Genomic DNA, 12,616 nt, shown 5'->3' with positions numbered 1-12,616 from the left:
ACACCTGCTGTGGTTTAACCCCAGCTGGCAACTAAGTCTCACACAGCCGCTCTCTCACTCCTCCACAGTGGGATGGAGGAAAGGGTTGGAAGAGTAAAAATGGGAAAACTCATTGATTGAGATACTGACAGTTTAATAGGGAAAGCAAAAGCCACACATTCAAGAAAAACAAAACAGGGAATTCAATCACCACTTCCTGTCTCCAGGAGAGCAGAGCCCCATCACATGTGATGGTTACTCGGGAAGGCAAACGCCGCCACTCTGAAGGTTCACCCCTTTCTTCTTCTTCCTCCAGCTCTGTATACTGGAATGATGCCATGTGGTGTGGGATATCCCTTTGGTCAGTTGGGATTAACTCTCCTGGCTGTCTCCTCCCAACTCCTTGCGCACCCCCAGTGCTGGTGGGGTGAGGAGCAGAAAAGGCCTCGATGCTGTGCAAGACCTGCTCAGCAGTAACTAAAACACTCCTAGATTTTAGACGTTGTTTCCACAGCACAAATTCAAAACACAGCCCCATCATACAAGCTATCATAAAGAAAATTAACTCTATCCCAAGCAACACCAGCACACCACCCTATTTCTGATTTTCCAGAGTCACTGGGAGATGGTCTGAGATCAGATTAGCATAACACTGAAGAAAAGAAGATTTCTAGTTAGTATACTTTTCCTTTTCCACTTAGAAAAGAGTAATTAAAATCATGAGCAAAAGTAAAAACAACTATTATCTATGTGTATCACACCTTTAATGGCAAAATCTGAATAAGATACCCTTTGAATCTTATCAGAATACGTCTAAACTTATTTTCAGTCTCTTTTGTTAGAATTCTTTCCCATCTGAAGGGACATATGTTACAGAAATATTTGTCTAGCCATTCAACCTTCACTTTGGCCAGTGTATTTAAAATATATTTGCTAAGAAGTATTTAAATCCTTAAAATGCAGAAACAAGTAGTTCAGTTGTCACAAAAACTATTTTCTAGTTATTACTTTTAAAAATCTTTTCATTCATTTACTTTTTACTGTCTACGCTGACTCCATTTTAAGTTAGATCATTTGGTGGTTATTTTATACTCTCTGCAGGAAAACATACAATAACACATTATGCTTGTAGTATACAACAGAAGAAAAGATTATATTGGTCAAACAACATCAAGAACATTTTTCCCTTGAGCAATTCAGAGTGGATACTGTCTTCTGATTTTGTTTCACTTCTACTTAAAACTACTGCACTCTGGAAGCAAATACATAGTTACATCTATGCATACAGTAATATGCATATACATATATATATATATAAAAATATATGTATCTTCTTTACTAGAAAATCTTTGAATAACAGGAATAATAAATGAAGAGGATATTTTAGATATTTTATGTCTGAAATTCTAAGGCTAAGGTAAAGTGCTAATATTTCTAAGTGGAAGACTGCACACTATTTACAATCTGATTAGACAACACACCAACAGTTTCTGTTTATATGAACTGTAGAGGAGGTAACAATGTATATTGCTATAAATATTTTTTTATTTACATCAAAATATATATGGAAACAGAAAATATGGTAGGGTGCTTCCATAAGAGCAGTGCATTGGCTTATAAACTGACCAACTTTATCTAGAGAAGCATAAATTTAGCATTTGGAATCAAATTCTCTTCAGGTATAGCATGATAATATGACTGTTTTCAGGAGACATCTTCACGGGCCTATCTAAAATAATTTTCTGTCTCCCACATATTAAATATTTTTTAATCTGTTGAAAAATAAATATGGAAGATTATTGATTGTGACAAAATAGCTACAGCATAAAGTAATTTCTTTGGATTTATACAGGACCATCACTTAAAAGTTAATTTCACAAAATTATGTAAAAGTAATGCAATTTTGTTACAAAATAAGTATTTTAAAGCAAAGATTTATACCATATAATTTGAAGTACACATCTTGAGATGTGATAAACATAGTAAAACTGCAATGATTAAATTCTTACTGAACCTATAAGGTGTCTGAAGTCTAATAGTCAATCTTGCACCTTTCTCTAATTTATTATGATTCTGTGAAAGATGTAATTTTATTTTAAGTCACTTCTTTTAAAATCACAACAGTTTTTCCAGTCAGGCATTTCCACCAAGGCAGAGTTCTAATTTTCTTTTTATTTCTTTGTTTAAATTTAATAAATGGACTGTCAGCAGATTTGTTCAATGAGTTACTAGTGTAAGACATACCTTCAAGTCTATGCAAGTGTTCAGACAGCATAACAGGATTTCTGCAAATAAAAATTGTATATTGTCTATGTGTTTGACAAGTTAGCCACTAAGACAGGATTTTTCCCATTGAAAGCACCTTTATTTTCCTGACAATTTTTGTCACAGTTCTTATGAAATATTTATTAATTAGTTGCTAGATGGTTTCAGACAGTTAAATATGAGTAGTACTATAATTTGGAAGGAAATTTTTCAATCTTAAAATCTTAAGATCTTAATCTTAAGAATAAAAGATCTCTTAAGAATAAAACTGATGCCTATTAGATTCAGCAGGTGTTTACTACGAGTAACCAAAACTAAGTATAATATAAAATACTTACAGAAGATGCATGTGTAAACTTCAGGAAATTTTGTCCTCTGTCCTAGCATAAGAAGTAACTTTGAAAATGAATTAACAATTGCAAAAGTTGTGGCATGAATGCCCAAATGAAGAGATATGTAAACTTTTCTGTCAAGCTAAACATATGTAGTCCACTGATGCTCATAATCAATTCTGGGTTTAGTCCTTTTAGTCTCAGTATCAAATGTAACAACAATATCAATTTCCAAATTCTATATGAATTGGACAAAACAAAGGAGCATCTTCTGTAACACTGATGTACTAAGGGCAAATATTCATATACTGTGGCTCCCAAATCTCACAATATTCCAGAACAGAGTATGCCACCCTACACATCCAACCTCTAAACCTAGTGAAAGATGGAACATATGTCTCTATGTTTGTTCTACTGATGATCTAACTGTGAGTCCATTTACAGCAGCGTCAGACCTTCAACAGCAAAAATAGATTCTGAAAAGGTAAAGTCAATCAGCCTGATTGCTCATGTTTAGTCACAAGGTAAAGCTTCAACTTTTGCACTCCTAGAAAATGTTTGGGAGGGGTTTGATTATTTATTAATAAAAGCTTTTGTAAATAGAAAAACTGTAACATTCCTGCACTTCCAAATAGCAGATGTAATCTGAAACTGATGGCTAAATATGATTGAAGAGGAAATACACAATATGGTTTTATAGCAGAAACTGACTTCAAATCTCAAATTAGGAACAGCTTTCTTTTTTAGCCAGCTGGGAGAAGTAGCTTTCATTAAAGATTCATTTAACTTATTTAAGAAATTAACTGCATCATGGAGTTTCTTATTCCCCTGTATTTCCCAAATTCCACTTCAAAATTATTCTTAGTTGATGCCAACAAGTCTATCTGTACAAACAACAGTGTAATGCTTTTCCACTAATCGGTATTTATTATAAATTCTTTTATTTTGAGGAATATGTGGAAGCAACAAATTTTTTTCATAGTATTTAGGACTTGCCACATTCACGTCTGAAATACAAGACAACAATTTCCATGTCCAAAATAATTTTTGGGGCTCTAATTACCTTTGAACGTAATCATACAGAGAAACAGATACACTTTGGGACAAACTTTTTAAATCCTGATGGGTTTATTACAAAATAATTTACCTATAGTATTTTAAATTTTAAATTGATCTGATAATGAAAATTTGGACCTTTTCTCCTCAAAAAACAAAAACTGTTTTGTTTTTTTTTTTGAAAGAAATACCTGATGTTTTGAAAATATTTATTTTTTTCCTCAGGAACCATTTTTTTTTAATGAAATGGTGTTTTCATATGAAAAAGTCATAAGAAATTACTTACTACTGCAATCTGAATTGTTCTTACATTAGTAAGAAATGGGTTCCTACATTACAGTGTCCAATTCATTATTTTTATTTTTTCACTGAACTGAAAACATCATCTTTATTAAAAATCCCATTTGACTCTTTCAAATATATTGTATACTGTTTTTTAAGAAACCAGGTTAACATGGAAAAGTGGTAGCATTAGTGGTCTGAATTGACATATTTGAATGAAACAGGCGGGATTCTGAGGATGCAAGCTCTTCTTCAGGACTCAAGCAGAAACAGAAAGCCTGTTTTGTTTTCAGCAGCTGGGAGCACTAATGTTCAAAAAAATCCACAGCTTTCAATTTCATGGGTTTTAGTTTTGAGGTGAGCTAAACATTTTTAATTTTATGCTTATTTTGCAAGGGTTTTTTATGGATCTCCTTTCAGACTGAACTAACAGGTTAAAGAAGGAGGATTGCTTTGGAAACATAACAACTCCTGGTGACTGCTCCTACCACAGTTCTCTGAATGTGTTTGGTACACTGCCATTGTTTTAGTGTCATCCACCTAAAAACCTGTGGATCTTGGGACAAAATTTACTACCTTGTGGGGTGTGCATGTGGAGAAACTGGGATTTAGATAGTTCCTTGAGTAGGGTTTACTGATAGCAGAAATGGGTTTGAACTTGCAGGTTGCACTTTTTTTACACTGGGGTTGTCATCTGGGGTTTGTATTTCTATTTAAATTTGAGTGTTTGTTTTTCAGATTTTTTTTTAAATGTGTAATTTGTGATTATTTGTGGAAGATTTTACTTTCATCTTTTCTTGAATACTTGTCAATAGACTATTACTAATCTAATTACTTCAGTTTTTAATAGAAGGATTTTTCATTTTCATCAGTACGTATTATGGACCAGAATATTGTTAAAGCTAAGAATCTGTGTCTCATAGAGAGTTCTGAATTTTATTTTGTTTAATTAAGGTAAATGCTAGCAGTCCTGAATAATAATGAAAGGATGAAATTTTTTAGAAAAAGACAATTTTAGAAGAAAAAATCCACTACAGATTTTATCAAAATTATGCACTTCAATAAAAAAAAATGATTTAGAGTTTATTTCCTAATTTAAATGTTTTAAAAAATTAATTATGTTTTTGAAAAAGCTCATATATTCTTGAGGAACAGTTTAATTGTGTTGATCTAGCATTATATATTAAACATTCTTGCCTCCAATAAAAGTAAATCTGATCTAGACAAGCATGTAGCATGATATTGGTAGTCAGACTTTAAGCTACCAGTGGTTGCATAAGAGCTAGTATCAAATCTTTATCTGGTATTCGCTGATAGTAGCACAAATCCAAATGAATGTTTATTACAGTGGTGTTAACTCTGGATTTTCCATATATTGCTATCTATTAGGCTTATCCAAAGGGTCTGATCCTCATTTAATGCACCACTTTCTGGATGTGTGATTTTTCAAAACATTCTATTGTTCTTTTTTCATTTCATGTAATCCATAAACATACATCAGCAACAGAATTGTGTTTACCACCGTGAAAACATCTCCATAAATAGCAGTGGTGTCTATGAAACTGAGAGAAGAACAAGGTGAGAGGATTTCAACTCTGAACATTAATATGCCATTTTGCCTGCTTCCTTGTGCTGCCATCCGTTCCCTTCTGCACTACTGATGATAATGGTAATGACAACAAGGATTTACTGTCATTTGTATGGCCCTTATCTGTAACACAGTTCATTTCAAAAATCACTTTAGAACATTTGGGAACACTAGCTTCTAGGTTTTAATTTTAAAATATTTTTGTTCGTGCTTGGCTAGATTCACTTGTAATCCCATTGCAGCTACTGACACTACTTATGCAAACACAAATTTTTGCGTGTCGCATTGTCTCCAGGAAACGTATAGGTCTCTAGGAGTGGTTGTCCCTTTACACCAATTTTCTGCCCTTGTGAAATTTCTTTCAGCAGTTTTTCATCATTTATAATGTGATAAAATGAGAAGAATCTAACTCCTTGGCCAGATCTTCAGACACATAGTTCTATTGACTTCAAAAGCAATTTACTATACCTGAGGTTCTAATTCTATACACTTTTTCTCTCCAAGACTAGGAGTTATATATTTTTTTCTCCTCTTACTTGTGAACAAAAAGTGATTCATATGGCTCATCTTAAATGACCAGGCCAACCTTTTTTTGCTCCTGGTTATTCTATAACTTCATGCAACAATTGCAACTTGTTGGAAGTATTGAGAACTCTCTCTGGTTTTGCCTGCTGAGCAGAAGTATTCTGTATTTCATGACAATACATCTAGAGAGTTTGGGATCCTGAAGTGACATCTGCAATTTTTCCTACATCTTCTAGTTTCAACTCAAGTTGCAACTATCCCATTTTTTTTCCACCTTCACAAAACATTTTCCTTTGCCAAAATAATATTTGTAAAGTCCTGTTTTTTCACTCTTACTAATGGGTTAAGACCATACTTTATAGTACTAATAAAAACACAGCTGCTACTATTTTACATGTTTGGACACTTTATATGGGGGAAGAAACTTAAATAAAGATGAATTGAAAGAAAGTGGAAATTAAGTTTAATTACCAACACCAGAACAAACCACTTAAAGAATTACAGCACTTCAGTATAGATTTTGTGAACACTGCAGACAACAGGAATTTTTCCACTGACTTTAACAGCATTTGGATTTGGTCCCTGGAAGTCAATTACTTGTATAGCAGAAGGAGAACCAAGGCAAGGGCAAGCTTACTTCTCTGATCAACAGTGCTTGTGAGCATCACAACACATATTACAATATTTTTGTTACATATGTGCTCACAGTTAGGGACATGCTTAAGCTTACCTCCCATATTTGGGCACCATCAGTACCTTTTGTCAATGCTCAGAATTACTGAAGCCATGATGGAATACTTAGAAAAATATGCCTTCAGGACCTTTTCCAGCACAGCCCATCCAAACACTGCCCTGAGAGATGGAAAAGGGTAACAACAGCTTACTTTAAACAAATAGGCTTTAAACCAGATAGCTTGGCAACTGGGTAGTAATACACCTTTGGCAAACTGACAGGTAGCAGAAACAGCAAAACATACTGTGAGAACTGGCTAAACAGCGGGATTCCACCCCGGGTTTTGTGTGCTTTTAGTGCCTGTACAAAGTGGACATACTTGGTTTGCTGAATGGGGTAATGGGGCCCACAGACCACAGAGGAACTGAAAAGACCATCACCAGGCTTAAATTCTGGAGCTTTTTAATATTTCCAAAACTTCCCTTAGTATCATTGGTGAAACGTGAATACTTGGCCTCAGTATTTAAAATTCAGGGGAAGTTGCTACAAGCAGATGGCAAGCAGCTTCTGCTGCTTTTTTTTTCCCCACTTCCTCCCTAGGGCAGAGGGAGCATTGTTGAAATACATTTGAGCATTTCTACTTGAAAATATGTAGTAAAATGTTCTTTTTTTTGGAAGACATATTTGCCTATAATAGAGATTATCATAGCAGCTTCAGGAAGGGATGAGCAGAGAGGAAACACCTTTCAGTTGTTGAAACACTGCCAATTCTTTCAAAATCTGTAACTTCGTCTCTATGAAATGTCAGTCATGATGTTCTATGGAAGAACATTAAAATGCACTTTTGATTAATTGGTGCACAAATCATTTTCCATTTGATCTGTAGGCATTAAATTTAATTCTAACGCACTTTCAGTGACTCTGGGACTGTTATATGAATTCAGAATGAATTTAGCCTTTATGTTTTAATTTGCTCAGCCACCTTATCTAAATAGAATATTCCAAGGTTTGGAACAGCTCAAATACTGCTAGCAATTCTTAACTCAAATTTAAATACTTCTGAAATCAATTTAGAGAGGAAGTAAGCCTTCTCTTTGATTGAACAAATGTGTTTTCCTGCTTCTGATCTCTGGACAGTAAGTCAATGTTGTTGCCACATAAATTTTTTCTAGCATACAGTATGTTGTTCAGTAATAGGCTCCTAAGAATACAGCTAAAATGTAGTTGATATTATTTTCCGCATTTTGAAAAGAGGTTCACAAGAATATTTGGATTCAAAAATAAATGGGAATTTTTACAGCAAGGTAAAGATGATTTACCTACTGCTTTCTGCTTTAAATAGCTCATTTGGAAGTATACAAAATGGCCTCATTGAGAAGCTGGATGTTCCTGACTTGCAATATTGCATATATACGATCCTACATTCAGGTCAGGAGAAACCTGTCTAGATATTTGTATCACTTTCTGCACTGTAAGAGCTGAACACTTTATTTTCTGTCAACATGCCAAATTCTGATATCTCAATCAGATTTTACTCATTTCATAGTGGGCCACTCCATTACCTCTTGAGCAATCAGTATGTTAAATAAAATGAAGTTACCATCTATATTTTTGTGGTTCATAATGTATTACAGTTTGGAACAGCAGTTAGAACCAATATCTTAATCAGTTTTTATCATTCATCTTTGTAATTTTCAAAAAATTAAGGAAGTCTTTTGATGGAATTATACAAAAAACACATTCCCATGACTTCCTGGTTTGCTGTTGTCTTAGTGGGTATAGTTTTCACATACTTTTTAATCTTATTTGCCTGAGATGTGGCAGCCATTTGCATCTTAGAGACCTTACATGAATCTTTAACTTCCATCTATATTATCAAAACCTATTTCTCTAGAGGCTGCTGAGGTTAATGAGTAGTTCAGTGCAAAGCACAGATTACATATTTGATTATGTTTGACAATGCCAATATATTACCTCTTGGAATCTCTATGCATTGCCATACCTTGAAGAATATAACATCTACAATATTTGCTCTTGTTAACTACAGTAACAGGATTCTCATTACATATGGAAATACAATGCATACACATTGCCATGAAATTTCACTAAAAATTAAGTGAATATGAAGTACATGCATACTGTCAATTGATACCTGCAAAAATTACTAATAATCATAAATATAAACCCTCCCAGGTTTTTAGCCTTGCTCAATTAGACACAATTACACTCAAAAAATGTAATTCATGCTGAAAAAGATTAGATGTCCATAATATATGAGTAAATGCTTGTGGAAATTTAACTGGTAGCAAAATATTAATATAATCAACCAGAAAACAAGTAATTGCTTATGAAGCAATCCCATATAATCTTCAAATCCTTTACCATCTAGCACTCTCTCTTTCTCAAGTCTGTATGGGGCAAACAGTACTTATTTCAAGTCAAAAGAAAGTCAAGACAAAATGTACTCCATGCATTAGAAATATTACAGATTTTATTTCACTTAAATCAAACCAAAACAGTGATTTTGCCATATATACAGGACCTTACTGGGAAGCAAACGTTTTTAGCCAACTTGTTTCTCCACCAGGATTAAATTAATGACATGTGGCTATAGATCACAGAGTTATTTCCATGGTCAGCACTTCACATACTATGTAGGCTACCTCTATATCTCTGCCTCAGAGATTTGGGATCAGCCTTGCTTCCTTATGAATGTTTTACATTTCTGTCATTCAAATCCTGAGCAAAGTAAGACTTTATGTCTTTTGGCCTCTAGCTTCTGAGGCAAATCATTTAGTCTGCTCTTAGTCATGCCTTGCACCATGACACTGAGCACAATATTCTTACTCTTTCATCAATTCACACATACACACAGAAAGAGTTTACACCAGATCTTATTCGTATTGCCAGGATAGCACCAGCAAGGACTGCATTATCAAAATCATTGACTTCAGCTAAAAGTCTTAATTCTTTTACACAAGACTTGAGTGTACAATACCGTACAAAAGTTAGTATCATTAGTGCTGGAGAAAGACCACATTGGGAATGGTCTTTGTGTAGATATATTTCTATAGGAGTTTGGTGTAGAAGATAAATCAGACAAAACACAAAGATCCTGTCCTACTGTCACAGAAAACAGACTTATTAGTTGCAAAGAGCTATAGCTAACTGAGAAATGCTAAAGTCACCTTTAAATCAACAGCTTTAGAGAAGTGTAAATTAAAATTTTGATGTAAAAATTATTTCAATTAATCACCATGAAATAAATAAGCTATCAATCCCAAATAGTGTGTTCTAGCTTTTCTCTAATGAACCATCTCTCATTTCTTACAAATAGTGTTTGACTAGGAAAAAAATAGTGTGCTTTAAAGAAAAAAGCATCCATCTTTCTGATAATAACCTAGCTCCTCAGGGAAAGAAAAAGATCCATAGTTTTAGAAACATAAATACAGACTTCCTTCAGAGTTACAGAGTTCTCACCTAGTACAAGCTCCACCTTTTCCCTGCCTGGACCCTCTTTCATGCATTGTTAGCTCACAACAGCTTTGGAAATTCATGAACTCCAGGCTCAGAGACTCTTGAAGACACTTCAGCCCCCTTGGACTAACTTTAAAAAATCTTTAGAAGTTCTGGGGATAGGGGATGTAGCACAAAAGCTAACTGTTTCCTGGAAGTATAATGTAGTGTGCTTTAGCAGTCCTTCTATTCTCTATTTTGTGTACCTATCTGGTTTACAAAGGAGTTCCACAGACACTTCATTGTCCCAGTGAGGTGCTGCAAACAGTCATGGGAATGTAAGAATTAACAGCTGGCACATGGAAGGCTGGAATTTCTTGCACTGGCTTTGTCAATTTGTAGAATATTTCTCATACTTCAGGCTTCACTCTGATTTTGCTTTGACATGTTTTCTGTGCTTGTTCACCCAGCAGATTCTGAAGCCAAATTAACTAAGAATAGTTTATGTAGTTTTTGAAGCAGAGGTACAGCTTCTTTACAAGTATCATCATTAATCACTGCTTTCTTTGAAGCAAAAACATGAGATGAAGTAAAGATTTCCTTTATAGACTCTTTTGCTACTGAAGTTGCTACTGATGTAAAAGACAACTTTAAAGATTTTCTAGAACCAACACTTGTCTATCAAAGTTTCCACCACTGCTAGGTAAGGATGCCTTTATGTCTTCTCACTGGGTGGGCCTAGGAAGATTCATCACCTGGTCTGGCTGTGAACAAATACATTCACACAATGCCCATCTGCCTTTTACTGGCAAATAAGTAATTGAGGGAGAGCTCCATCACTTTTGAGTTTCTATTAGTTTTAAACACATAGAGTTTCTATGGCACATAATTATAAGTCTGCTCACTGTACAAAAGTGTTAGCAAAGATGGAGAACATAGATCATTATTAGCTCCTGACAGAGATAGTGCTTTACAGCACTAAAAAAACCAGGTGACACTTAAACACAGATGTCCAGAATATGAGGACACTCAGATACTGATAAACTACATCACATCATGAGCAAGGCCTTCAGAATTTTTTTTAAGTGTGTTTTTGGAATTGTTTTCAGACATGCTATTTCTGAAGAGCAGTGCTCACGTTTCTGAGGCTTCACACCTATAATTATAAGATGCGATCAAGACTCTGTTTTTAGAGGTTTTACCATAGAATCATAGAGTAATTTGGCTCGGAAAAGACCTGTAAGATCATCAAGCCCAACCATTAACCTAACACTGCCACATCCACCACTAAACCATGTCCCTAACATGACATCTGACAGCACATCATTTCCCACTGTATAACTAATATACATTTAAGTTCTTGTATGTAAGTTAATGCTTTCCAATTACAATGATGGCCCTGAAGACCAGATATATGGACAGAATGAAAGAAAGATGTCACAGATGTGTGAGTATATTTATCTGTTTTCAAGTGCTCAGACACTGCAATATACATTTGTCTTTGCATAAGTACCAATCTAATTTTTTTAGTCAGTTAAGTGTTATCAAGTAGGTCATGCAGCAATTTTTGTGTATATCTCTATCTGTAAAAATGACTCGTTTGCCTTCATGCAAGTTGAATTATGCGTGTTCAAATGACCTTGGAAGAACTTAAATGAACATATGTCCTCTGAATACATTTACCAAAGTAAGCATTTAAAACAATGAAATGACATATATAACCTCATTTTTTATATCCAGTTATATAATATTATGGCCATAATTTGCATGGTCGAAATGTGGAACGGAGAAGAGATGATTTATTTCCAGCAGGGTTTGGAGAAATTTAACACCATCTTTAAATGTTTTTTGAAGTGTTAAAACTGAATTTGCACTTCCTTTCATTTTCCACAGAACATGAGACCAACTAATTTTTATATTGTTCGGAGAAACATTAAAAATGATTAATGAGTGGTAGTAAATGTGAAAACAAAGGAATGACACTCATGAGCAAAAACAAGTGTCTCCTTTTATCTTATCACAGCTAGATAATTCTTTTAGCTTCCTCATGATCAGCTCTCAGTTCTTCTTTTAAGCTAGCTAAATATTATTTATGTGTTGAAATTGACTAAGTTCTCATTCATGTAGAGTTACACAACAACTACAGCAAATAAGAAACACATACAGTAAAACAAACAGAATCACAAAATCACAGAACAAGGTTGGAAAGGACCTCAGTAGGTCATCTGGTCCAACCTTCCTGCTCAAGCAGGGAAACCCATCATACAGTAACATATACAATATTCCTGCGATGGAGAAACAAAATTCAGCCCATCAGTTAAGTACATACATCAGAGACCAAATTTCTCAGCAAGGATTCATTACCTTTACGTATACAATTGCCATTTCCTTAGACGGACAAAATTAATATATACTGAATAAATTCTGCTCAAACTCAATTTCACATTAAATAGCAAAAAC

Source organism: Coloeus monedula (assembly GCF_965178545.1).
Source record: "Coloeus monedula genome assembly, chromosome: 1".
Taxonomy (NCBI): domain Eukaryota; kingdom Metazoa; phylum Chordata; class Aves; order Passeriformes; family Corvidae; genus Coloeus; species Coloeus monedula.
The sequence above is the reverse complement of the archived record's forward strand: the minus strand, read 5'-3'. Positions refer to the sequence as shown.